The 25,992-nt window shown below is 43.2% G+C and overlaps 1 long non-coding RNA gene across 1 annotated transcript in view; it reads right to left on the bottom strand.

Annotated features, from left to right (window-relative positions):
- Positions 1-1,006: 1,006 nt before the first annotated feature.
- LOC308351752 overlaps positions 1,007-25,992 on the bottom strand; it is a 65,960-nt gene continuing 40,974 nt past the window's right edge. Inside the window, exons 4-5 of the long non-coding RNA XR_013967602.1 lie at positions 7,645-7,721; positions 1,007-1,521 (exon numbers count right to left, since the gene is read on the bottom strand). This is a non-coding gene — a long non-coding RNA (uncharacterized lncRNA). The remainder of the gene's footprint in view (positions 1,522-7,644; positions 7,722-25,992) is intronic.

Raw genomic sequence — 25,992 nt, 5'->3', positions numbered from 1 at the left:
CTAACACCTAGTCTTCAAGATACAGGAGTCGGAATGGTTTATTAGAAATGTAAGTCCGATCCCGCCCATCCTCTGCTCAGATGTCTTACGGCCTCCAAAACCCCTGCAATCCAGCCCCCGCAATTCCGCCCTTCCCTCCTCTGGCTGCTCTTGCTCCTGCTCTGACCCTAACACACCAGCCTCTAGACAGGCCCTTGGACGTGCCAGGTACACTGGCGCCTCAGAGCATGTAGCCCATGCTGTTCCCCCTGCCTGGACACCCTTCGCCAGAGGCTCACAGGGCTCATTCCCTCCTCTCCTTCAGGTCTTCGATCAAATATCACTGTCTTAGCAAGACCGACCTTGTCTGCCTGCCTGAAAATGACATCTCCACAATACAACCACCCTCCCACTCTCTTTCCCTGATGTAGTTTTCTTTCGAGCATCAACCCCCATCTGCGATACTATGTGTTTTACTGATCAGTTACTCTGTCTCATGCCTTCCCCACCCCAGAAGTGCACACTGTGTGGAGGCATGTGTTTTTACTTATTTTGCTCATGGCCTCAGCACCTGGCACGGAGCACGTAGTAGACTCTCAACAACGGTTTGAGGAATCAGGGAGTCGGTGGGTGAAGTTCCTTCTCTGAGGCTGTTTCCAAAACAATGAAACGGGGTAACAATGCCCACTCCGCAAGCTTTGCAAAAGGTGTTCTGGCCATCCCTCGGGTTTTCCTGCACAGCATCCAAACTGAAGCAGATCCCACGCTGAGAGTTATTGGTAAGATATAGTACATTCCTTCCACCCGAGAAGAAGCTTTCCTCACTTTCCCTGCCCTTCCCAGCATGCAAATGATGGACACATGATCTCAATTAAGGATCCTTTGTCTTATCGCTCTCTTCTAGAGCAATCTAATATACACCTGTTACCCCTTTCATACAATAGCTGTTGGCCCTTCAAAAACATGGGCATGAACGCCACGGGTCCACCTACAAGTGGATTATTTTCCATAAACACAATGTAATTTTGTAAATGTATTTTCTCTTCCTTAGACCTGTCTTAACAAATTCTTCTCTCCAGCTTACTTTGTTGTAAGAATACATATATATAATACATGAACAAAATATGGCAATTGTCCACTCATGTTATCAGTAAGGCTTCTGGTCAACAGTAGGCTATTAGCAGCTCAGTATTTGGGGTGTCAAAATTTTACATGGATTTTCAACTGTGCAGGGGTCCGCCTCCTTAACCCCCACATTGTTCAAGGTCAACTGTGAGAGAGCGCAGCAATCCTACTCCTTCTTAGGCTTTCCCTTCACCAAACAAATGAGTCGAGGGAGCAAACATGATTGTCTTCTATCACACATCACTCTGTAGAGGAAACCACGCAGGCGTGGACTTCACTGGGTGCCGGGCTTTCCTCCAGCTTAGGAGCAGCTGTGTTCATGGCTGTGGCACGACCTGAAAGAGGGGCTGTGGCACTGAACCACAGCAACCGGAATACGCCTCTCCAGATGTTACAAGATGAAGTAAATGGTGCAACCTGGCAGCAGGAAGAGAAAAGATTCTGAGAAGCAGAAACTGGCAGAGGCGCTGAGTTGTGCTGAAGGTGAAGCACAAAATGAGGCTCATGTCCTCTGATTTCTGTGGTCCCTAGAGCAGACCCAGGGGCCCCTGCTGGATCCAGACCACATTCCCATTCTAGGCACCGAGGTTCGACGGTTAAGTCAGAGACGCCTGTTTCCACATGTGTGAACCCTCCATGACTCGATTTAACTTGGGTTTCCCTTTCTCACACCCAAGATTGCTTAACACCCTGCAAATTAAGGATGAGCTAATATCCCATTCCCAAGCCTCTACACTGTCATGGTTTCAGCTCTATCCGGGGTCAAATTTGCCTCTGCAGGATACATCTCCAAAGTGCTTAGATGTGAAGTCAGAAGACTGTTCCTGGCACATCAGCTCTACCTCTCAACTCGGATCCACTCTTTCTCTACCAGGGAGTCCCTAACAACAGTGTGCCCTGAAACTGCAAAACCCACTTGCTTTCCTGAATGCCTGTGCTTATGGAACCCCAAGGACAAGTAGTTCAAAGAGATTCACTTTGGAGATATGCTTGTCATTTTAATTATGTGTGCAGATCATTGCATAGATGTCTTTAGAAGAGAATGGGAGCCAAAGCTGGACTTTTACTAATTGAAAATTACTCAGCAGTTTTAATCAAAAGATTGGGGCTTTTTTGGTAACAGAGACAAAAACTAAAGAAATCCAAGCCATTGTCAGAGATGGGAGGTCCTGGGGAGTCAATTCTCTTATTTCACAGGTGGGAAAACTGAGGCCCAGAGAAGAGTGTCTTGCCCAGGGTCACATTTGCAGGACCTGGGACCATCAGGGCTACATTACAGATGTCATAACACCCACCCCCAACTCTCTCCACTAATACCCACTCATCCCTGCCTTCGAGGAGCTAAGGAGCTCGCTGGACAACCCCACACATACATGGGGAGCACTGCATTCCCTCTACCACTCCGTTGATTTTTATTCAGAATGACTCCAAGAAAAAAAAAAAAATGTGACCACCTGGTATTAGGGAAACTTTACTGAGGTCCCAAATATCTTCAGTATCCTGATGGGTCCTTGTAAATACATTGAAAATCCATTGAAAAAAAATAGTTATTGATTCTGTACTCTAAGCCAGGTTCCAGGCCAAACACGGAAGGTTTCTTTTAAGGAGTTCATGCCTTAACGAAGGGAGACAAGCAGAGAAACCAAGAGTTACAACTGAATGAGGTAAGTGAACAGGAGATGGCCACACAGTGTCTACAAACCGTGCAAAGATGTCCCTGCCTTGCTGCTCTTTATTACAAGGCAGTAGGCTAAGTTGCATTTCCATTTTGTCTAATAAAACACAGAACAGCCCCAACCCATTCATTCTAAAGTGTGATATCCATTCAGTTAATGTTTATCGAACTTGGCACTGGGAACATAAAAGGACACTGGTCAGCGTGCCCTCAGGAAAATAACAATTAACCTAAGTAATGTAGGCAAGAATCGATGCTAAAGTAGTTGTTCAAGCGTGTGGAAATGTTGTGTACATAATCAAGTACTGGGGAAGTCTCTGAGTGAACGTTAACATCTTTTTTTGAAGGTCTCGAAGAAAAGGTGGGGGCCCGCCTTGGAAAGATCTGACAGATGTCAGCTGCCAGATGGCAAGAAGGAGGCAGTTCCGGACACAGGCTTGCAACAGAGAAGTTAGTGTGGGCAAGTGAGAGCAAATTGACCCCATCATGCAGAGAGAGTGGGCAAGGCGTGAGGGAAGACAGGGGGCACGAGAAGGAGTTAGAAGAAATGCTGTCGGGTGGGTGGAATTTCTGTTTTGCTTCAGAAAGAGCGGATCTGAAAGGGCAGGAAGATAACCACGTTGGTGGAACAAAACAGCTTCAGTCATCAGGGACCAGCCCCTCTTGACCTGTTCTTGCACTGAAATCTCTCTCCCTGTGGCAAATTCCATCTAGAGGCTACATGTCTTCACAGAACAGAAAGACCTGTGCATCTTGAATATTCAGACGCTTGTAAGAAGGCTTTGAATGCTTTTCCAGAGTGCTCTTCTTGGAATGAAAGCAACAAATTGTATGCCGTTAATAAATGTCAGAGCGTTCCTTCTACAAACTCCATCATAGATGATCTGTGGGCTGAGAATAGTGTGTATGCTGTAGACGTTGAACATGAATTAATGCAGTAGGCAGCAGGCAAGTGATGCTCACTGGACCCTGCAGGGGTGGCTGGTCTCTAGCCACCAACCTATATTTGGCCTCTGGCGATCTAAAGTTGCTTGAGACTGGGTGACATGGGGATATATATCGTGTGTTTAGGAAAGTCAATGTATCCATAATGGAGTCACCATAAAATGGAGCCTCCAGGGCTGCAAGTAGTTCTACCAACAGGGGTAAAAAGATGTTAATTTAAAAAGATCACATCCATTGGGTTTCCAACGTATGACATTTTTAGAAAAGGCAAAATTATGGAGAGAGTAAAAAGATCCGTTGTTGCCAGGGAGTGCCGGGAAGGGATGAAGAGATGGGACGCGGAAGAGTTTTAGGGCAGTTAAAAGAGTATGATACCATCATGATGGGTATCTGCCATTACACACGTGCCGAAACCCAAAGAACGTGCAACACCAAGAGTCAGCCCTAATGTGAACTATGAAGCATAGGTGCTAATAATATGTCACGTAAGGTTCCTCCACTGTGACCAACGCACTCCTCTGGTGGGGGGTGCGGGTCACAAGGGAGGCTGTGCACATGTGGGAGGGGAATGTGTTCAGGATCTCTCACCTTCCTCTTAATTTTGCTGTGAACAAAACTGCTCCAAAAAACCAAAATCTCTTTAGAACATAGAAACACAAATAATATGATTTGTCATTAATTAATGGATTAATTGAAGGCAAAGGGAAAGATCTAGAACCTAATTTATGAACACTCATGTACATAGGAAGGACAGAACATGGTTACCCCTAAAATTAGAGCAGGGTGGTCATGTGAGGAAGGAATGCTCCAGAGAGATAGGTGTCACAGCAGGTCCTTCTGAGGCTCAGATGTTATCTGAAAGCCCCCGTGTGCATGAGGGTGGCGGGCTGGGAAGGAGACTTCTGCTTTAATCAGAATAGCTACGACTTCGTCGACTTCACAAAATGAGCTTCTGTAGGAGATCTGAAATAATGACAGTGTTCACAATGAGTGAAAGCACGCATGACAGACACTTTCTGTATGACTTTAGCAGCAAAATGTGGTCCCATCATTTTTTCTGTTCACAGACTTGTTGCCTTGGCCAGGCGTTCAGCGTCTCCCATGTGCTAGCCTCAACCTTCTTCCACTTTCTGTCTACGGCTTCTTTCCCATGTTCCTTACTTACCAACCAGACTAACAATTTACAGCTCATACTTGCCTGTGCCATTCCTGTGTTCCTGCTCCTGCTGGTAATGTTAACTATAAGGCAGGCTTCCAGACCGAGCCCAAAGGAGTCTTCTGAGCCCCCAGAGAGAGGTCCTCTGCTTTGGTAACACTTAGTAACTTTTCTCTAAAATAGCATTTTTTTAGTTATAATTACTTGGTGGTGTGTCAGTTTCTTCCATTAGACAGGGAGCTCTCCAAGGGCAGCAACGGTGTTTTGCGCATCTCTGCTTTGTTAACCAGCTCAGGGAGTGCCTGGCCCCTTTGAAGGGTTTGTTGAGTGAACCGGCACATTCAAGTTGCAGTGACCAATAGGTCCCACCAGATGGCAGTGTGTGGACATTTTTTTCCCTTACCAATCAGAAGGGAGGGGAAGGTTTTATAGCAACTTGACTTTCCTCTCTGTCCTTGCAGACAGACAAACAAATTTCTGCAGACATCAGGACTTTTGACTAGGCAGTAGAATTCACACTGCTGAATCGGACCCTCAGGCAGCCATTGTATCCCCTACATAACGACTGCTTTCTGAAAATATTCCTCCCTTAGGCTGAGAAAGGATTATACTGTTTAGTGCTCTAGGACAGAGAAACTTGAATTTGAGTTTCATAGTGAGGCACAAAGTGGCCATCTTTTCAGCACTTAGAGAAAATGGCCACCATTACCCACTGATTGCTGCCATCCATTGAGGTTCCTCCTGCCTACCTCCATCTGTGAGAACAAGACAGCAAGCCCAAGTCAGCCCAACACATGGGCTTACTTTTAAATATTGGGTCTTCCTGGGTTCCTGCCTCCTTCCTCACTCAAGAGCTTGGCGGGTCAGGTTCAGGAGACCTGTAGGTGCTCTAAGCATAGAGCTTCTGGCCTCTTCACCTGTGAACCCTATGTTCAGCTGTGGAGCTCCTCATAAGTAAAGGGTTCCCAAATGGAAGACATCGCCAATCCAAATGAAAAACTGAGAGAAACATCCCCAAATGACTTCCCACACCAAAAAAGCCCAAAGGCCAAAGGGCCTTATCTTTCTACTTCTGTTTCTGTGTCTCAGCTCCATTCACTCGCTTCCCCTCTTGCTACTATGTAATCTCCTGAATTGCCTCTACCAGCATCCATGATGCTCTAGTTCCTCCAGATTTGCCCTCTTCCCATGGACTTCTTTCTCTACTGCTAGAGAAGTAGAATAAAAGGCAAGAAGATTCTAGAGAGCTCTACTTCTTTTAACCAAATAAGGCGATCTCACTTCTAAGGGTATCTAACTCTGTGCCCCACCCTTTCTCACCAGGCAAAATGCTTTGTTCAATAAATAGTAGAATGGTTAAGCCACAGCACATGCTCTGGAATCAGCAGCAGACCTGGGCCAAATTCTGGTTCTGTCACATCCTGACGGTGTGAACTTGGGTGAATTGCTCACATTCCCCAAATCCTATTAAATGGGGAAAGTATATACATACCTCAGAGGGATGTTGAGCCAATTAAATGACAGGGCATGTAAAGAGTTTAGCACAGTGCTGGTTCATGGAGCACTGAATTCATGTTAGCAATTGCTGTCAGCATTAGCAGCAACCGCCTGCAGAAGGCACGGCTCTCCAGAAGTAATTCCTGGTACTATACTCAGCACAGCTCCAGCAACTTCTAAGAGCACAAAACTCTTCATAAATCATGCCAGGACCTATCCTTTCAATGAGACCTGTGTTGCTTTCACAGATTAATTTTTTTCACTCAGTAGGACTTACTGAGCTTATAAACTGTGGCAAGCTCAGAGGCGAGCTCAGAGGAGACTGATACAAGGATGCCTAGACATGGGCTCTCTTCTCAAGGAGCTCGCTATGCACTGAATAGGCCCACTTGCTAATAATTACAGTGTGGTAGGATCAGTGCCCTAACACGGTATGGACAAGACACAGCAGAGAGAGGGAGCCTGAGCTCCAGCACTCCTTAGAAGACATTGTAGACCTTTTGTGATCTAACCCTTGCCTTGCTGGCAATATCTATTGCCAGAAATATTTGTCGTTCTGAGAATGCATTTTGTTGTTCCATATCTCTAAACTTGGCACCTAAATGGATTCCTTTCTGCCTGGAAAAGCCCTACCAATCCTCCAAGTCTGCCTAAAGGTAGTGTCCTGTGAAAAGCCTTCTCATCTCCATCAAGGAGACTTAGAGGCCTCTCCTCCCATCAGCTGTGATCTCAATGAAAGTGGGAGCCACGTACCTTTATTCTCCCCCTAACGCTTGGCTCAGTGCCCAGCCCAAAAGTGACATTGAGTACAAGTGACACAGAAGTGAGACTTGCCTCGATGCCCACTCCACACAATCAGTGTTGCCCATGGTTCATTCAGTGCCAGGACAACTAGCTGATCTGATAGGAGATCACCTGTCCCCAGGTCACACAGACCCATTATAGGAAAGCTCTGCTGCCACAGAAAGTCTTCTAATGTCACCCACATACACCAGTTTGGCCTAGCTCTATTCACCAGAACAATCCCAAATAAATGTGTCCATATTCTATTCAACACAGCAGCCCTTCACATATATGAAGACATCAGACAGATATAACATCAATATAAGATCCTCCTTTGTGTTCTTTCCCTTCGAACACACACAGCTAATTAAGCCATCATTAACATCCATTTTTAAAGTGCCTAACATATGCTTAGTACTTCTTAGAAGCTTTGTGTGTCATAAATTTAATCCGGACCCCTCCACCACCACCCACACACACATACCTTAAGTTTTGACGTGTTTCATCATGTTGGTTTCAGTCCTGTGTTCTAGAAGCTCTAGACCATTTTAGATTTTAATCCTGTAACATCATGATTAATATGGCATTAATTCATTGAAAACATGTGCCAAGCATAATACCAGGCCCCTTCTTAAATTCTCATATTGAACTGAAAAGACCAACACCCATATTGCTTCTTTATAGGTCTGAGGGTTAACGGTCAGAGAGATTAAGCCCTGGCCCCGTTGTTTGCTGATAGGTATCAGGGACAAGAGGCAAGGTCAGCTCAGCCTTCCTTGAAGCCAGCATCCTCTCCTCTAACCCATGCCATCTCTAAGTGCCAGTCCCTGCTGTTTTCTCTTCATATTAGTCTGGGGTCATCTGAAAATCTGTACATCTCTCCTTCTAGTTAAACTTCCAGGTCGTTCATAAAAGGTATTGACCAGGAAAAAGGCTTTGGTCCTTGCCAGAAACTTTTTTCTAGCTCACAAAAAGATGTTCAGAGCCGTTACTGTGAAACCAGTGACTATGGCATGAACCCTCTCGGAGTTTACCATCTCACGTACAATCGGATCATGGGAGGTCATGTTAAGTCCACTGCTAAAATGTCCTCTTCCTGCTGATTCACCAATTCAGTGGCACAATAAGAAAAGGAAATGCAGTATGTCTAGCAGGATGTGTTTGCAGTAAACTTGCATTAACTTCTAGTGATGGGTGCCTTTTCTTCAAAGATGCCCACAGATTAATTGTGTAACAATCTGTTCCAAAATTTCAGCAGGAACCTAGATAAAACTCATATAATTTCCTGGCTTCAGTGTTTATTCCTGTGATAAGATCCAAAGGAAACCCCTTAATTAAAAGGGAAAACCATTATGAATTTACCAGTATCATCTGTTCTTTTATCAAGCAACCCTACTCACCACCATCCGCCCCCCCCCCCCGCCCCTATTAACATTTCAATGTTCAGGTAGACAGCAGAACTTCCCACTTCTTTGTTTTGGAGTGTGATGTTACATCAGTATTCCAGATCCCTTTTTCTCTTCATGCCTCTACGTCACCTGGCAGAGTGGTTGAGTAAGTATTCATAACCCCCAAACTGAAGATTAAAAACTTTTCAAATCTGTAGAAACAAATGGTTGCCTATGAGACATGTGGACCTCTGGAGTCAACTTCCAGGAAAGTGCTGTCTTCCACGAGCCCATTAAATCCAGAGGATATGGATGGTGTGCGATTATCCTCATTGTATCTCCAGTGCCAGGAACATGGTAAATGCTCAAGAAGTATTTGTGATAGCCAGCGAGGAGAAGATGGTAATGAAAATATGTACATCTTTGGGAAACTCTGAGTTTTAAACTCATCCTAAAACAAGGAGGAGGACCTTGACAGGAGGACCTTTATAGAAAGCAGATGTGGCCAGAGGACTATGGGAAGAGTTCCCGAAGAATACTAGAGGAGTATGGGAAAGCCACAGAGAGGGGCAAGAGGAGAGAAAAGAGAAGACGGAGGAAGGGCCATGAGCTGTGCAGAAGCAGTGGAATGAGCCCTGATGATGGACACAGAGGTCCAAGGTTGAAACTCTCATGTCCCTCTATGAGCTGTTTGCCATGGAAGAAATCTCATGCCTTACAGAACCCCATTTCCTAACTGATGTGACAGATGCAAGAAGCCACATCGTGCAAGAGCGCCATGAGCATCAGACGAGGTAAAGCATATAAAAGTACATTATCAAATCAGTATCTCCTCCACCTATACCTGCACTGGAGTCACCTTGAATGGAAAGCCTGGATAGAAGAGCAGTGGATTACTGAACAGATTTAAGATGGACTAAGAGTCTGCTTCCTCCATGTGGACCCTTGGGCAAACATGAAATGTTTCTGACTTTGGAAAAATGCTGACCTCCACCAGGTAGAGAAGACAGTGCTTATCCATTTCCAGGGCAGCTGAGGGATGGAGCCATACAAATATTTATCCAGGGCCGGGTGCCCTCTAGTCAGCAAATCCTCAGCACATCCTAACCTGAAAGTATAATCTTTGGCAGAGAACCAATTATCCCCATTTCTGGTACTGATAGACCACTATCTCTAGCCAGTTGGGCCTGAAATCTGGGTCTTCGTTGTCAACCCCTGCACCAGCCTAAGAGGAGGGGGAGGGTGTGACATCCCAGGGCTGTCATCCTGAGAAATCTTTGAACTGCTCTGAGCCCCAGTATTCTCATATGTCAAACAGAGATGATACCTCCTGCTCCGCTCTGTTTCAGCATTTTATGAGACTCAACAGACTGATATAAAAGCTTTTGAAAACTTTAAGATGCTATTAAAAATAGATGGTCTTAATAATTGCAATATTACAGGACCAACTGCCTTTGTGTATCCTGTACATAGAAAATCAAGTCTAAAACTCTCAATTTAGTGATACCAAAGATATTGGTTCAAAGAAGTGTGACAGCTAGTCGTGTAATTGTTCTACTTGTTCTCTAACTAAATAGCTTGAATCTATGGAGTTCTGATGCCGAAGAAATTAAGAAAATCATCACCACATTAAAGGTGCGATTTTTTTTTTAAAGAAATACACTAATGAGATGGTAGAAAGTAGACTGACAGCAAAGTAGGTTTGTAAGTGTTTGGTTTTCCTAATTAAACGGAGCTAATGAGTTTCTCCACTGAGCCCAAGTGCTGGGCTAAACAGTCTAACAAGCCTCAGATTCTGTGATCTCAATAAGGGATGGCCAACTGGCAGCTGAAAATACCTGTGTCATGGTGTGATTCATCCTTCACATCCTGGAGTGAAACCATCCATCAGAATGCAGGAGCAGGTCATAAGTGCCGTGGGGGGTTGAAGTGAGATCCTACAGGGATCTACTCAAGGCACTTTAGCGCCACGTCACTATGAGGTACAGAGAATCTCAAAGTGGAAGCCACCACAGATCACAAATCAGGGCTGGGAACAAAGAGGTCAAGAGGAGATGAAATTTAATTTGGCCAATTATAATTGAGCATGGATTTGGGGGTGAGATACACAGATACAAAAGGCATGCCTCCCCATGTAAAGCTTTGAAACAAATTGAGGAGATAGATATACAAAATAAAAATAAAGACAATTTAAAACATTCTCGGTGTTTCCATAGTGTCTCCAGATGTAATCAGTCCTTCGACATAGTGGATAAAACCATTTATGACATGACCAACTTCTCTCCATTTCTGGCCCCATCATAAACTTCCCTCCCACACACTCAAGGAGCATTAAGGGAGCGTCTCTCAGCACTGGTGTGTTGTCTTTTGGGGCACTCATTCCTCTATAAGGGTTTCTCTTTCTGCCTGAGATGCCTTGTCTCTCCCACCAGATGTAGCCAACTGCCCAGAGCCACATGGGCTGTGAAGCCCTTCCTATAGCTCCATTTCTCTCAACTCTCAAACTCTAAGCTCATTCCTCTTATGGAACTTGGCACTTCCATCTGTCATTTTATCCCTACTCATTTCTCAGGTCTCCATTTAAATTCAACTTGAAGAAGCATTCCTTGATATCTCACCAACATCTAAATCAGGGCATCATCTTATTTTCTACTAGAATCCTCTTCTCTTCCTTCGTAACACTTATCATAGCTTTTAAGTGAGTAATAAACAAATAATATTTGAGTACACAGGCCCACAAATGCTCAAGACTGTAACTTTGATAAATTTCAAGGGCTATCTGTTTTGTTCATCATCGTAGATTCCAGCACACATTGGTACTCAATCAATATTTGTTGAACAAATTCCTCAAAGTGCTCAGAGTACTTCGTATAATCTTTAAATATAACACTTAGCCCATAATAATTTAATTGCTTATCCACATTTTTATCCCCACCTCTGGAATTTTGAGCTACTCCAGTCTTGGTGAGGCAGCCCCCAGATCATCTTGTATTTTGGCAGTATTCTAGATCTTATCACCCTGTATCTTAATAGGCTTCCATCTGGCTGCCACCTTCTTAGGGCAAGAGCAGGAAAGGAATGTTTACATTATATTCCAGGTGCCTAGCACTGTGTCTAACACACAAATGGTTTCTAAGAGAATGAATGAATGAATGAATGAATGAACAAACAGAACTTTTCCCATTTTCTCCTGACCCTCCAAAGTACTCTTCAAATGTTGGATGAATTTTATGTCCCAGCACTCTGGTGTCTCATACACCTTCTGTGCACGAGTTTCCTACTTGGAGCACATCCAATAAAACCCATAACACCTCAGATTTACAGAATAGATACACAACAAGGGCATTAACTTCCTCAAAAAAATTATTTTTTTCTCCACAAAATAGAGACCTGTAGGCATGAAGGTCCTCCCCGCCATTGAGTTTAAAGGATTACATGATTTACTGAAAACTGTTATTGATGAATTTTCCAAGGAGAGGAATATTCTGTAAAGCTCACTGTAATCTGGTAAATCATTGCTAGGTAGGACCTCTGCAAACACCATGCTCACTGCAAACACCATGTTTGCTGTGACATAGACATACCCAAGCAAGCCCAAGCATGGGACCAGGCTAGCAAGGGGTATCCATGCCGCATTAGACAAGGAAGCTGGAGGAACAAGAGGAGCTGAATAAGAATATGACATGCCTACAGGGCACATGACAGCCTCTCCAAATACCTAAGGCCTACCACCCAGTTAGGCTTTATGTATATGCCTCAGAAGAAAGACTCAGGGTGGGGGTGAGATTTATTTTTAATGTGAGAAAAAACTACTTAAGAGAGTTGCACAGAAGAGAACAGGCTGCCATGGAAGGGATGGGCATCCCAGACGCCACCCCAGTGTGACACATGAATAAGAGAACAACGGTGGCTTGAGCTATTGGGGGGGGGGGTGCGTAAGCATTGGATTTGGGTTTGGAGAGAGTGAGGAAGAAGTAATGGATACTGATGACCACCATTGATTGAGTCAGGTACTGTGCCTAAGCATTTAATCCCCCACAACATCCCACATCATGAGGGTACTCTTACTACCCTCTGTTTCACCAAGGCACAGATGGAGGCACACAAAGCCTCAAGGTCACCAAGCTAAGGATGGCATCAGGATTCAAGCCATGGTTCATCCAATTCCAGAGCCCGTGCTTTTAGCTGCAAAGACGGCTAAAGTCCCATGCAACTCTAATACCCTGGGACTCTCTGAATATTGAGGTATCAAGAAAACAATCAATAAACCATCTCAAATGTAACTAATGGAGCTGAGTCCTTCGCCTTCTCCTTTCCCTTTGTCCTCCAGTGTAACTCCTATGCTTGCAGATACAGAGCATCTAACTGGGTTTCAAGTTTACTGTGTGTCTCTGTGTATATGTGTGCATAGATCTGACAGGGCTAGTTCATTTCAAGTAACCAAGTATGTCTTTGGACAGCTCTTGTCAAGATCCAATAGAAGAGCCAATTCCAAAAATATGTTCCTTTAGTGGTTTTTTAGGGTTCTCTGCTCTGCACGGATTGACAATGTGGTAACAAGAGACATTCTGGAGACTGGATTTAATGCAACCATATGCTAGACAGAATGAGAACCCATATTGCAACAGACCAGCCGGTACATTTCCATGTTAACAGAAGCTTGATTGCAAATTACATTTAGTCTCAACAGCTCAGTTCACTGCACACAGATGCCATGGGGGACTGTAAAGTTAGCGAGATGTGGGGGAGTACAACTAACATTTTTTTTTTTTGAAAAAAAAAAAAATTCTTCAGCTGATAGAATGCCAAGGAGCATCAGCGCTGATGCTGAAAAGAAAATGCTGCTATATTTGTTTTGCCAGGAAAAGAAAAATAATCATTGTCGCGAGTTGTTAGTCAAATTATGAATACGAGCTCGGCTGGTAATTGTCTGATAATACAAACAGCGATATTGGGGCTGTCAGAGGCTGCACGCGCTGCTTGACAGCTAACATGTACATGCTCTCTGAACGAGGAGTTGGTTCACTGATTCCAAAAGTCAGGCTGACAGAAGGGTGGCTGAGAGGAGAATTTCCCCCAGGATCCTGGCCCCACGTCTAGGACTGGATCTGGGTCAACTTTCCAAAGTATGGTCAGCATCTGCCCCATGGAAAGGAGGATGTGTGGAACTGTGGAAAGAATACGACATGGGTTGGGATGGCTGGTCTGTCTCCTTACTGTGCAACCCTAGGTAAATCATTTAACCTCTCTGGGCTTAGGTTTCTTCATTTCTAAAATGGGAATGAGAATTCTCAACCAGGTCCTTCTCCCAAGATTAGCGGGAAGATCAGCTGAAGACAGTGAACACGTAGTTCTCTATAAATGTTGAGGCTGTAAGTTGCCTTCTTGGCTGGATTTCTTTTTGTTCCCATTTTAAGAGCTGAGCTGAAATGATTTCTTGTCCATTTTCTCATGGCTGGAGCAGAATTCTTTCATCTAGATACAAGCACCCTAGAGTTAGAATCATTCTTCTTTTCTGCTGAAGAGTCTGGCCACAGGGCACTTCTCACCAACAGCCCAGCCTGACTCCTTTATCACACACCTGCCCCCCCAGGGAAGCTGGAGGCTTTCAGAAATTCCAATCTGGTAGGTACAATACCCTCATTCTTTCCATTCCCCTGTTCTCCAGACTCCAAGCTGTGGTAGAGATGGTTCTGCTTGACATTGCATGTTCTCCCCTTAGCCTCTAATTCCCAGAACCCCTTGCAGTTAAATGTGGCCATCTAGCTAGGTTCTGGCCAAAGAAATATGAATGGGAGTGAAATTCATAACTTCCCAGCCTTACCTTTAAGTTATCTGTGCATACATGACCCATCCTCCTTCTCTTTTTCCATCTACCCATTGAGGGCAAACACAGGCCTATGAGAGAACAGAGCTACACACAAAAGGAGTTCAGGCCGCTGAATGATGGTCTGGAGAAGAATTCCTGGCAACCTACACTGGGCTAGGAAGTGAATAAGAAATGAAGACTACATTCTTAAACCTCTATGGCTAATTTACTGATCTTAAGTAACCAGCCTACCTTAAAACTCAGACAACTGTCTATCTTATCTAATTACATAAAGGACATTGCTATCGGAAACACAGTCAGCAACACATCAAACACTCCTCAAGCACTTTCACACCTCCAGGCCTTTGCTTACCTGGCCATTGTCTCCCCTTGTCCCTCAACCCCAACTATACTTGGCTACCAAGCAAACTCTCACGCCAGCGTCCCGCTCTGAAGCATTACCCAGATGCAAGGAATCTCTCTCTCCTTTGGGCTTTCCCAAATACATACATACCTTTTATTTGATTATAGTGGAATTATGGTCTACATAGGTCTCCCTCCTCTTGAGGCAGGGACCCTGTCTTCTTCAAACCCGTGATTAACATCTGAGAAATGCACCCTCTCATCTTTTGGCTCTGTTTTCATTCAGTATCCATGGGACTGCGTGCCCTGGGACTATCTTCCAGCATAAAGATGGAGGAGTAGAGGGGCAAACATCAATGCCTCTGTAACTTAAGATGTCTTATTACAGCTCAGGGAAACCAAGTTCACATCCTCATTCCTAGACATCTACCAACCGAGGCCTGCACTTGACTGTTACAGAAATGTGAAGAGTAGGAGGGCGTTGGTTGGCCTGAGGAAAGCAGGCATAACTTTAATGTGTTGCGGGCATAGGGTAGGACCCATTAATGGGAGCCTCCTTCTCCCTGCTCACCCCACTCCTCTATGCACCCCACTAGGACCCCTCGTGATCATCCTTCAAAAGGTAAGAAGCCAAGCAGTGGCTTGTTCCCTTCTGAGTCCAGCTTTGCCTGTCAATCAGGGCTGCATGGAAGATACAAATTGGAGTTCTACTCACAGCGGGACCTGGATACTCACATCAAACTCTTTCCCTGTAACGTAAGGACACCCTATGGGGTTTCGTCTCTGAGAGAACAAACTACTTTAATTTTTGTTTTCCAGTGGCTATTAATGTCATTCTGTTCATTGTTTTGGTTTGGGATCTGTTCCTTCCCCCTACTTTGGGGTTTTCAGAAGCTGGTTGATTTTCTTACTTTCTTAAAATTTGATATTTTGGGCTTCTCTATAGTCACTCTGACATCCTCATTGGCATCAGCTGTTCTGAGTTAACTCCGGGAGATCACTCAGGGATATTCAGCTAGGCAGAAGGTTGGCAAGATTAGAGTCCCAGTTAGGGAATGGGAAGCCCAGGTGGGCCCTAGCTCTACTACCTATCTACTATCATTTCACATTAGTCTTTTTGTCTCTAAAAATAGGAGGGGAAATATGAACTCTGTCCCTCTAGACTATCAGCTCCATCAGAGCAGGGGTTATGTGTATTTTGTTCAATTGTAGCCCTATACCTATCCCAACACATGGTATGTAGTAGATAGTCAATAAAAATTGTTGAGTGACTGAATGATTGTTGTGAAGACCAAATAAGCTAATAGACATAAAAACACTTGGCAAATCCTGTGGCAGTGTACACAGAGAAGCATTACTACTGCACAGATGGGAAAGGCAAGGACTGTCCCCAAACTGAAGAGTTACTGGGCTATTTAAAATATCAGAAGATATTTTGGCAAATATATTTCGAATGTGCAAAATATCGTTGATGTGGCTCAGGGTGGCAACTCAGATGGGAGGCAGGCCAGAGAGGGGATGAAGAAAGGAGAAGGCAGTGTGGATTAGAGAGAACCAGGATGTTCCTAGGTGGAAAAGAGTGACAGGTAAGGGAGGAATCTTATGCTCACTTGTTCTAACAAAACAGGTTTTATTGGCTGCCCAAGAACAACGGAATCTAGAGTAGGATAAGAGTTTTCCCAGAGTCACTATTTTCTAATATTTCATATTTATTTATAATCAGACGAAATTTGAAAAATGACTTAAGGCAGAACTTGTCAAAATAGCCCCTCAAAGCTGACATTTGAGCCAGTCAAATCTCATCTCATAGATGGGAGACTTGGGAAAATTATGTGTCTCAAGTAACTCAGCTAGATGTAATATTCAGTGCTAGCCACATTCCTAACACAGCTTTCTGAACCATAGATTGCTAGAAAAACTAAGAATACTGGCCTATAGCAAGAAAGAAGAAGAAAACAGACATTCAAAAAGAACAAAAGTACAACCACTTCCTAGACTCCCTATGGCTCTTCATCCCCTGGTTCCAGTTCAGTTCCAGACCTAACTATTTCCTTGCTCTTGGATGCTGACACCCTCACATCCTTAAAATAAGTTTATCTTTGTAGCCCAGCTAGTAGCATTGGGTTTTGTTCATGGGAATGTGGAGTCTTTAGCAATCCAACTACTAACTATTAGTTCCTTGAGGCATCAGGTGTCCCCAGGCTTCTAGCACAAAGCCTTGCACAGAGTAGGTACTTCAGTAAAGGTAGTATATTGATACTGAAGCTTCAGGAATCATCCCTAATACCTGCTCTCCTCTCTCAGATAACTTCTCCCAGAAGGTTCTTGTACTGTAACTGCCAACATACTCGTCCCATCTCGCTTTCTAAACCAATGTCTCCATGTTCCACAGCATAACCCCACCGGTTCCCATCTAGACCCAGGTAGTAATGGGGGAGGCAAAGAGGTTAGAGACCACTGTACTAGAATCATAAGCTAGTTTATTGCATCAAGTTCATGCAGTGTCAACCATAAGTTGCTGAATCAATACGGAAGTAAAAGAAAACAAAATCATCATTCTAGTCTTATGACAGGAAGATGAATAAAATATAGTTTCCACCCCTGAAGAGCTTACAATGTGTTGGAAGACAGATACAAACATACATAACTAGAATATGATTTAAATATTATAATAGACACAGAATAAATAAACAAATATCATAATAAACTCAAGTGCAGAGTCCTCTGAGAACTCAGAGGTTATCCCGGGACATGGGATCAAAGAAGGCTTCAGAGAGTAGGAGACATTTGAATTGGACCATGAAACATGCGTAGGATTTCCCCAGATGGCAAGAGTCAGGAAGAAGGGCATTCTAAGCAATGGAAATAACAAGTGCAGTGACAAGTAGGGGTGGACAGATGTGACAATGATAAGGGACTATAATTCATCTGGAATGACTAGACGAACATTGGCCAGACATACCCTGGAAACAAATATCCATGGTTAATAAGTTTGGAAAATGCATCCTTTATTCCCACTTAGAAATTTAAAATGTATATTTGCTTATCAAATCGCTTTGAGAAATCAGTGAGAGGACTACATGGATAGTCCAGGAAAATATGGTGGAGATCCTGAAAAGGAGAGAACAGAATGAGTTCAAAGAAGGATGCAGGAAAGCAAGATTGCAAATGGAACACAATCAGGACTTCATCAAATGCAGAAGAGGAAGAGGAAAAGGACTTAAAAGGATCAGGTTTTAGCTTGTTGGACTGAATGGAAGGCAATGCAACTGGAGGAGAAAAGGGAAGTATTTGGGGAAGATAACATAGATTTGGCTTCAGTCATGTTGAATGTGAGCTGGCCGGGAAGATATCCACAGATAGCTGACAATACAGGTCTAGGTTCCAGACGTAATGTAGTAGTTCAAGAAGATGCTGGACAACCAGTAAAATCCATTTGGCCCAGAGCTAGCATGATTTTATGGCCAGAGGGACACACGCTGAGGAGTGTAGATGGTCCAGCCTCTGCCTGCTGACCACATCCAAGTGGGTAACTTCCTACAGCTGCCCATGGAAGTAAAGACAGCAAAAGAAACTTGACATCTGTACAGATCCCAGCAAAAGGACGGGTTTTGTTTTGTTTTGTTTGAGATTTTATACCTAAGTAATCTCTATACCCAACATGAGGCTGGAACTCATAACACCAAGGTCAAGAGTTGCATGCTAGAAGTAGTTTTAAAGAAATATCTTTCACAAGGTTGCCTGGGTGGCTCAGTCAATTGGGCGGCTGTCTTCAGTTCAGGTCATGATCCCAGGGTCCTGGGATTGAGTCCCACATTGGGCTCCTTGCTCAGTGGGAGTCTGCTTCTCCCTCTACTTAGTTCTCTCTCTCTCTCTGACAAGTGAATACATAAAATCTTTTTTAAAAAAGTGTCTTTCATGAGTAATATTTTGCAGTGACCCTGGTAAAATGGCTCCCTTTCTTTTGGCCTGGTATCACTGAGGACAAACACTGGAAATACAAGATATTCAAGAACAAACATGGAAACTGGGTGTGTTCCTGGCAATGTACTCCACTGACCTTTCTTAGGGACCAGTACAGCCTGGGAGAGCCGAGAGAGCATGGGGGGCTGGGAGTCAGGTGGCCAAGGTTCTAGTGCTGACCACCTCATCAATTCACTGTATGTCCTTGTAAAAATTACCTACCTTCTATGTATCTCTATACCTTTATCTACACCTCTATGAAATATGCTGAAATAATAATACCTGCACAGCACATCCCAAGTTATCAGGAGGGTTCAATGATACGGGATTGTTTTGTGAAGGATAATCTTAGTAATGAAGACTACTTCATTACTAAATATTCATCCTAAACTCTTAGAGCTGCAAGGGGTCCCAGGCACTGATTAATTCAATACATGATGCCTATTTTGCAGATGGAAAACCAAGACCCAGAGGGATCAGAGGATTTACCCAAAGTCAGACAGGAAGCAAAGCTGAGCCAGCAGTAACATGAGCTCTCTTTCTTCCAAGCCACTGCCTTCTAAAGACCAAGAACTGGTACCAAGGCAGGAAAGAAATCATAAGCTGGAAAGAAAATGTGGTTGAATATATAGTATTCAGAACTCAGAGCAGTAAATAAAGTCTACAGTGTGAGTAGGCCAGCTAAATCTATTTGCCCCATATTCCTATAAAGTGGGCAGTCTCCTTTGTGTCAAACTGAGCTGACTCCAGCTGTCTCCCTGATCCCTTGATGATTTCACACACATTATGATGGTGAACATTTTTATAGTGATATCCTCCCTAACCAGATTAAAAATTCAAACATATTTATTCTACTCTTTTCTGTAGATGCTCTCCTTTCTAATCTAAGGGAATGTTCTAGGTGGGGAGCAATGAGCTGGTTTTACTCACGACACTCCTGACATCAAATGTGTGTAGGAGGGTTTCCCACACCAACTGATTCCCCAGCTCTCTAGTACTAACGTCGAGTTAGAGCCGGTCCCACAGGCTAAGAACTCTTTCCCACAAATCTGCCCCCACTTCAGAGGCCCGTCTTACCACCTGTACTTCTGACCAACTGGCTATAAATTCAGCAGGTTCCCACAATCCTCTCCTCAGATTTACTACTTTGCTAGAACATCTCACGGGACTCAGGGGAATATTTTACTATCACAGACTTATTATAAAGGTTATAAATCAGAAACAGACAAATGGAAGAGATGCAAAGAGCAGTGAATGGGAGAAGGAGCATGCTATCTTCCTACCTTCCTAGTACCTCTGAGTGTTCATCAACTCAGAAGCTCACCGAACCCCATGTTTCAGGACTTATATCGTGGGTTTATGATATCACCATGGTTGATTAACTCATTGGCCATTGGTGGTTGACTCAAGCTCCAGCCACTCCACTTCTGCCCTTCTCCAGGAATTAGGAGATGGGACTGAAAGTTCCATCCCTCTAGTCACTCCCTGATTTTTCTGGTGATAAGCCCCATACTGAAACTATCTAGGGACCCCCAGAAGCCAGTTGTCTCATTAGGAAAAAAAAAATTTCCTAGCACTCGGGAAATTCCAAGGGATTTATAGGAGCTCTGTGTTTAAAAATTTTTGTCAAAAAAAAAATGCTCTTATCACTCCTATCACTGAAGAAATTACAAGAGTTTTAAGAACTCTTTGCCAAGAACCAGGGACAAAGACCAAATATATATTTCTTACTACGCGAACAGGGGCCATAGTTTATTTCTTCCCTGAACTGGGACGAGAGTCCCTAACCAGTCTTCCTTGGTCTTGCTTCTCCATCCTTTCCTCCCTACGTCTGGCATTGTTACTTTCCCACAGTGTCTCTGCTTCTTCCCCTCCCCATCTTCACAGCAGAGAGGACAAGGCCCAAAACTGCATCTTGGCATTCAAGCTCCTTCCGGATTTGGACTCAATCTGTCCTTCAAGCCTTATTTCTTCTCCTCCCTCACCGTGCACGACGCATCAAGCTCAACCTAGACTCACTGCTAAATCCTGAACACACGTAGGCCTTCTTCGCACCAGTCTCTCAATCCAGTGGACCATTCATCAGGGCCCACTGCTGGTTCCCTCACACCCCCGTAGTCTTGGGCTTTTCCTGTTTCAGCACATATCTCCTTTCATAATATCGTGATGCGTGTGCCTGTCCACTTCCTCATTAGATGGTCCTCATGTCAGCTCATCTCTCCTTTCCTCACAGCGCTCAACTCAGTGCCCAGAAACCAAGTCTCAGAAAAATAACTTCTACTACTTGAAGGAAAACAAATATGTACACCACACCAGAAGTGAAGACCATCATACAAAAACAAAACAAAACAAAAACCAGTGGTGGCTGAAGAGGAAATTTTCTACGTGTCTTCAAATCAGAGTTGGTAGCTGGTTCTCCAGAGAAGCACTTGGAAAAATCATTTTACCTGTTCCCCTTCTTATATGTTCAGTTGCCTAAACCGCTCTGAAGTCTGTAAAATGGCCAATATCTCCAATCAGAGCAGTGTTTCCTTTCCAGACAGGAAGACTGCTGCGAAGGAGAGAAGCCACGCTTGTTTTTGCGGTCTGGGCTGCGACGATGACTCATCCCCTAAAGCCAGAGGCTGTCTATTTTGATCTCTCTATGTTCAGAGTCTATTTACGGTGGCAATTTTCTTTCTTTCTCTTTCTCCCTTCCCACCCCTGGTGACTTATCGGAATGGTCACACGCATTTGACAAACGGAACCTGTATAAGGAGGGAGAGTGCATGATTGAACATGCTTTCAGCTAAAGCCCACGAATGAATGCTTGTGTTTACAGCTCTGATGATAGGGTTCCGGTAATGACTTGGCCTTTTTCTCCTTGATTGAATATTCCCCTGGGCCTGCCAGTCTGGGTTCCTGTTATTTAATGAGGACATTGGAGCGCAACCTCAAGATGTCTGCAAAAATGACCTTTTCTTTGGGCTGATTCCAAATGCAAAGAAAAGTAGAGCCCAAGTTAGACAGGGTGCTTCTGGAATACAGCTTTGGAATTCACTTTTTCCCTCTGAAGCTCAGAAGCCTGGAATCACATACTATCAAAGCCAGAGGGAACCATAGAGGTGATCTGGTTACAAGTTTTCATTCTGCAGATGGAGAAATCCAGGACCAGAGGGAAAAAGCAAGACACCGTAAATCATACAGCAGACACAGTCACAACAAATTCAGGCTTGGAACCTGTCTTAGAGTTGTAGTCAGTGTTCTTTTGAATGGCTGGGGATTGAAATTAATGGCTGGCTAAATGGTTGCTTAAATAAAGGAAAAGCTTTTCTTCGTTTCCCGTGTTACACCATGACAGCAATATGCCCTGTTTTCCCTATAGTCCACACAAGAGACGGCAGCATGAGCAAACGGACTCACTTCTCCCTGTTAGCTCAGGGTCTCACTGTTGATATTAAACACCAATGTAGGAAAAGCGTTAAGAGCCAGTGGTGGAAGGTCTTACCTGGGACAACCTTGGAGCTCCCACATACGCCTTATTCAGTGTCTTCTCTGCATTTATGGCTTCCCTTGTGAAATGGGACATAAGCTTACTGACTACAGCCTTCTTTGGAAGTTTAAGTGAGAAAATATGATCAGAAAAATTTGGGGATATAAAGCTCTGTTCTACTTGTGAGAAGGATTATTCCTATACCACTAGACTTCTATCTATGCGGTCTTACTTCCTCCAAGGTGACAACTTTATATTCTCCTGTCAAAAGAAATCCCTTCATTCTAAAGGAGAGATTTTAAAGATAATTTTTAGCTGTTAAATTTTTACATATTCATTGTAGGCTATTTGGAAATCCAGAAACATATTTTTTTAAAAGGAAAATCATCTATAATCTTGTTACCTAGATATAACCACATACACATACAATTTGAATCAAGTTATTATAATTTTGTCTTTTTTGAGCTTTTTTCCCAGATCATTAAATATTGGGTATATGTGTGTGTGTTATATGTGCATACTATTCCAACAAGAGAATGCATCATGATATATTTAAATGGCATAATTTCACTTTTTTAAATGTCTTATTTCAGTAAGCTCTATACCCAATGTGGGGCTTGAACTCACAACCCTGAGACCAAGAGTTGCATGCCCTTCTGACTAAGCCAGCCAGGTCCCCCTGGCATAATTAGTTTTTAACACTTAGGGAGTTTATTAGGATTTCCTTAACATATGTTTAAAGATTGCATGCATTCTCAGCTAGAATTTTTCTGAGCCTTACTATGGATAGGGTGATATGTCGTTGTCTAAGACAGGACATTTTATTTTTTTTTAAGAGTAGAAAGTCATACTATCAATAATTATGCCATGGCAGAAAATATAAATCTGAACCACTCCGAGAAAAGTGGGTCATATGATCATACTACTTATAGTTATAAGGAATTTTAAGAATATCACTAACTGGAGGCAATATGGCGTAAGGCTAAAAACACATTTTCTAGAATCAGAACATTTGGGTCTGAGATCTAGATCCACCGTTGTAGGCAAAAATGACATAAAGGCACTGAATTGCGGTCTCCTCATCTCTAAAACAAAAGCTATTACCTGAATCAACTGCAGAAAAGTTGAAGAAGAATATAAAGGAAAGCCTGTTGTAGCTAGAATAAGCTCTCCTGTTGGACAGATTTTTTTTTTTTTTAATGACATTAGTGTAATGGAGCTAGATGCTCTTCACATCAGCATTCTTCACAAGGGTGTCCTAAACAATTCACATTCTGCCTGAATATGCAAATGATTACTCTTGATAGGAGACAGGAGAATAAACCACTGACCCACACAAGGAGAATCTATATTTGCCCCTAGCTGGATCTCATTACACTCCACACAAAAGGATAATTAGTGTTCTCTGTAAAGCTGCCCTTTATCTTTATTGACTACTGGTTAACATAATATGCTCTAGTTTGGAAATCTTTTGGCCATGCTAGTCCTTTATCATCTGATGATATTTGGGGCACTGGGATTATGCCCGTATGGTCAGTTCTAGTCACCAAAAATAGAAGTTTAACTCTTCCAGGTACCATATATAAATTAATTCCCAATTTCCTAATGAGGAGCATGCTTGAATTCTCTGAAGCCTTGTGCTATCTTCCAGGCAGGAGAGGAATCATGGGCCCAAAGGCAGTCAAATAGTTCTCTTCTAGTTGGGTTCTTCTCTCTGAATTAGGAGAAAAAGTCTAAAATGCTCATAACACTTCAGACTAAGACACCAAGATCTTCCCAGCATGATAATCTTGTTGGAAATGTCCTATATCACACAGAGCTGACCGTGCAGTGAGGGCTTGATAATTGACTGCCTTATGAGACACTTGCCCTTGTCATAATCATCGATGTGACTATTTTTCAGTTCAATATTTGGTTGAGAAGTTTCATTATCCCTTTTGTAAAAAGTACCTTCAGTATGAATCTTTGATTTATCAGCCTTCTTTGGATTTTTTGTACACTTATCTTTCCTTCACTGGACCTCATACAATGCCTTGTATAGAAGTGTTTGATCAATACTTGTGAAATGAACAAAATTATCCCTACCTCCTTCCCACTGCACATCTGAAACAATCATACATTTACAGTAACCCAAATTCTTTCCCTTTTTCCTTCACCTGTGCTTATAGGGAAAAGAACGATAAACTTGGAATTACAATAACTGAACTTAAATGAGGTAATGGATAAACCTACAAGTCTTTCCTACGGAGGAATGCCAATTAATTAATGTAGAAGGGATAAGGACCACACTAGGCACAGCAGCTAGCAATATCTACCAATAGATGCTAAAATTGGTGGATGAAAGTTTAAATGGACACAGGATTTGAATATGGTCTCAAAGTATCTCCTTGACAAATATTTAGTAATCAGAAAGGGGAAAACAGTAAGTGTACAGTGGAGAAACCCAGCAGATGCCATCTTTAGCAAGTAGTCAAAATTAATATCACCAATACAACATGTCAACGTAATAAACATAGTATGGCCTGAAAAGGACTATCACCTCTGCGGATACCTTCCCAATGCCTTCCATAGAATCCTGAGAAAACATCAGACAAACCAAAACTGCAGGACATCCTACAAAATAACTCATCAGTATTTGACAAAAGCACTAAGATCACGAAAGACAGGAAAAACTGAGGAACCATTCCAGATGGTAGGAGACTAAGGAAACATGACAACAGACAGGGATGTGGGAAGTGGAAATGGATTCTGGGAAAGAAAAAGGCCACTAGTGAGAAAATTCATGAAATCTGAATAAAGTCCGTACTTCGTGGAGAGTAGTAATATACCAGGGTGAATTCCTTAGATTTGATTATTGTTCTATGGCTATTTAAGGTGTTCATGTAAAGAGGAGTTGCCTAAAGGGGATATAGGAGCACCCTACTAGTTTTGCAACTTTTTTGTAAGTCTAAAATTATCTCAAAATAAGAAGCTTAAAAAGTACCTGAGCTTGAAGGCTGGCACTGCCGCCATCTGTGGCATGTCCTTAGGTAAGTCACTGAACGTCTCTGAACCTTATCTTGCATCACATCCAAAAACAGAGGAACAACACCTACCTTTTGTTAATGTGAGGACAAAATAAAAAAAGAAACCTGAGCTCCTCCTCCCCTTTCTAATATTTATTTATTTATTTGAGAGCGAAAGAAAGAGCATGCACGAGCACGCATGTTCATGTCAAGATTTCCTCCAGTGCCTCCAAAGCAAAGGTGACACTTTCTAAATCAGGCAGGAAGAGGCCCAAGTCTTGGACCAGATTCCCCACTCACTTGGCGTACGGGTAACAGCACATACTGTCACAGCTACAATTTTACCATTGGCAAATAGCTTCTTCTTATTCCCATACCTAATCACCCAGATGATTTCGGAGATCCTTCTGGTTCTGGCATTCTGCCCTCTGGGACTCTGGTTTCTGATGGAGCGGCCATCTGAGTCATGGTCTCCTGTTGCCAGTGCCTTCCTGGCTTCAGAGGAGGACTTCCCATGGGTATCCTCATTTTCCCTTTCTGTTGAGACTCCTATGTTCCCTTCTCCCTACCTCAGAGGTAGATCAGAAATATTAAAAGCAAAGATCTTCTGTAGGACATGTCCCGAGCCCTCGGGACACCTGAGTGAGAATAATAGGGTTTCCGTCTCCCTCTTCCTTCAGGAAGGATGCTTTTTGCTTCAAAGGGTAGAAGCAATTTTATTCTAACCAACAGTAGTCACAATCTCCAAGCGTATGCTTTGCTTTATAAGATATTCCTGCTGGATTTAAGTAGAGTAACACAATTCATCTTTCTGGGCCAGCGGTTACCAACC

This window comes from Martes martes (genome assembly GCF_963455335.1).
Source record: "Martes martes genome assembly, chromosome: 1".
Taxonomy (NCBI): domain Eukaryota; kingdom Metazoa; phylum Chordata; class Mammalia; order Carnivora; family Mustelidae; genus Martes; species Martes martes.
This window is presented reverse-complemented; position numbering and strand designations above follow the sequence as displayed.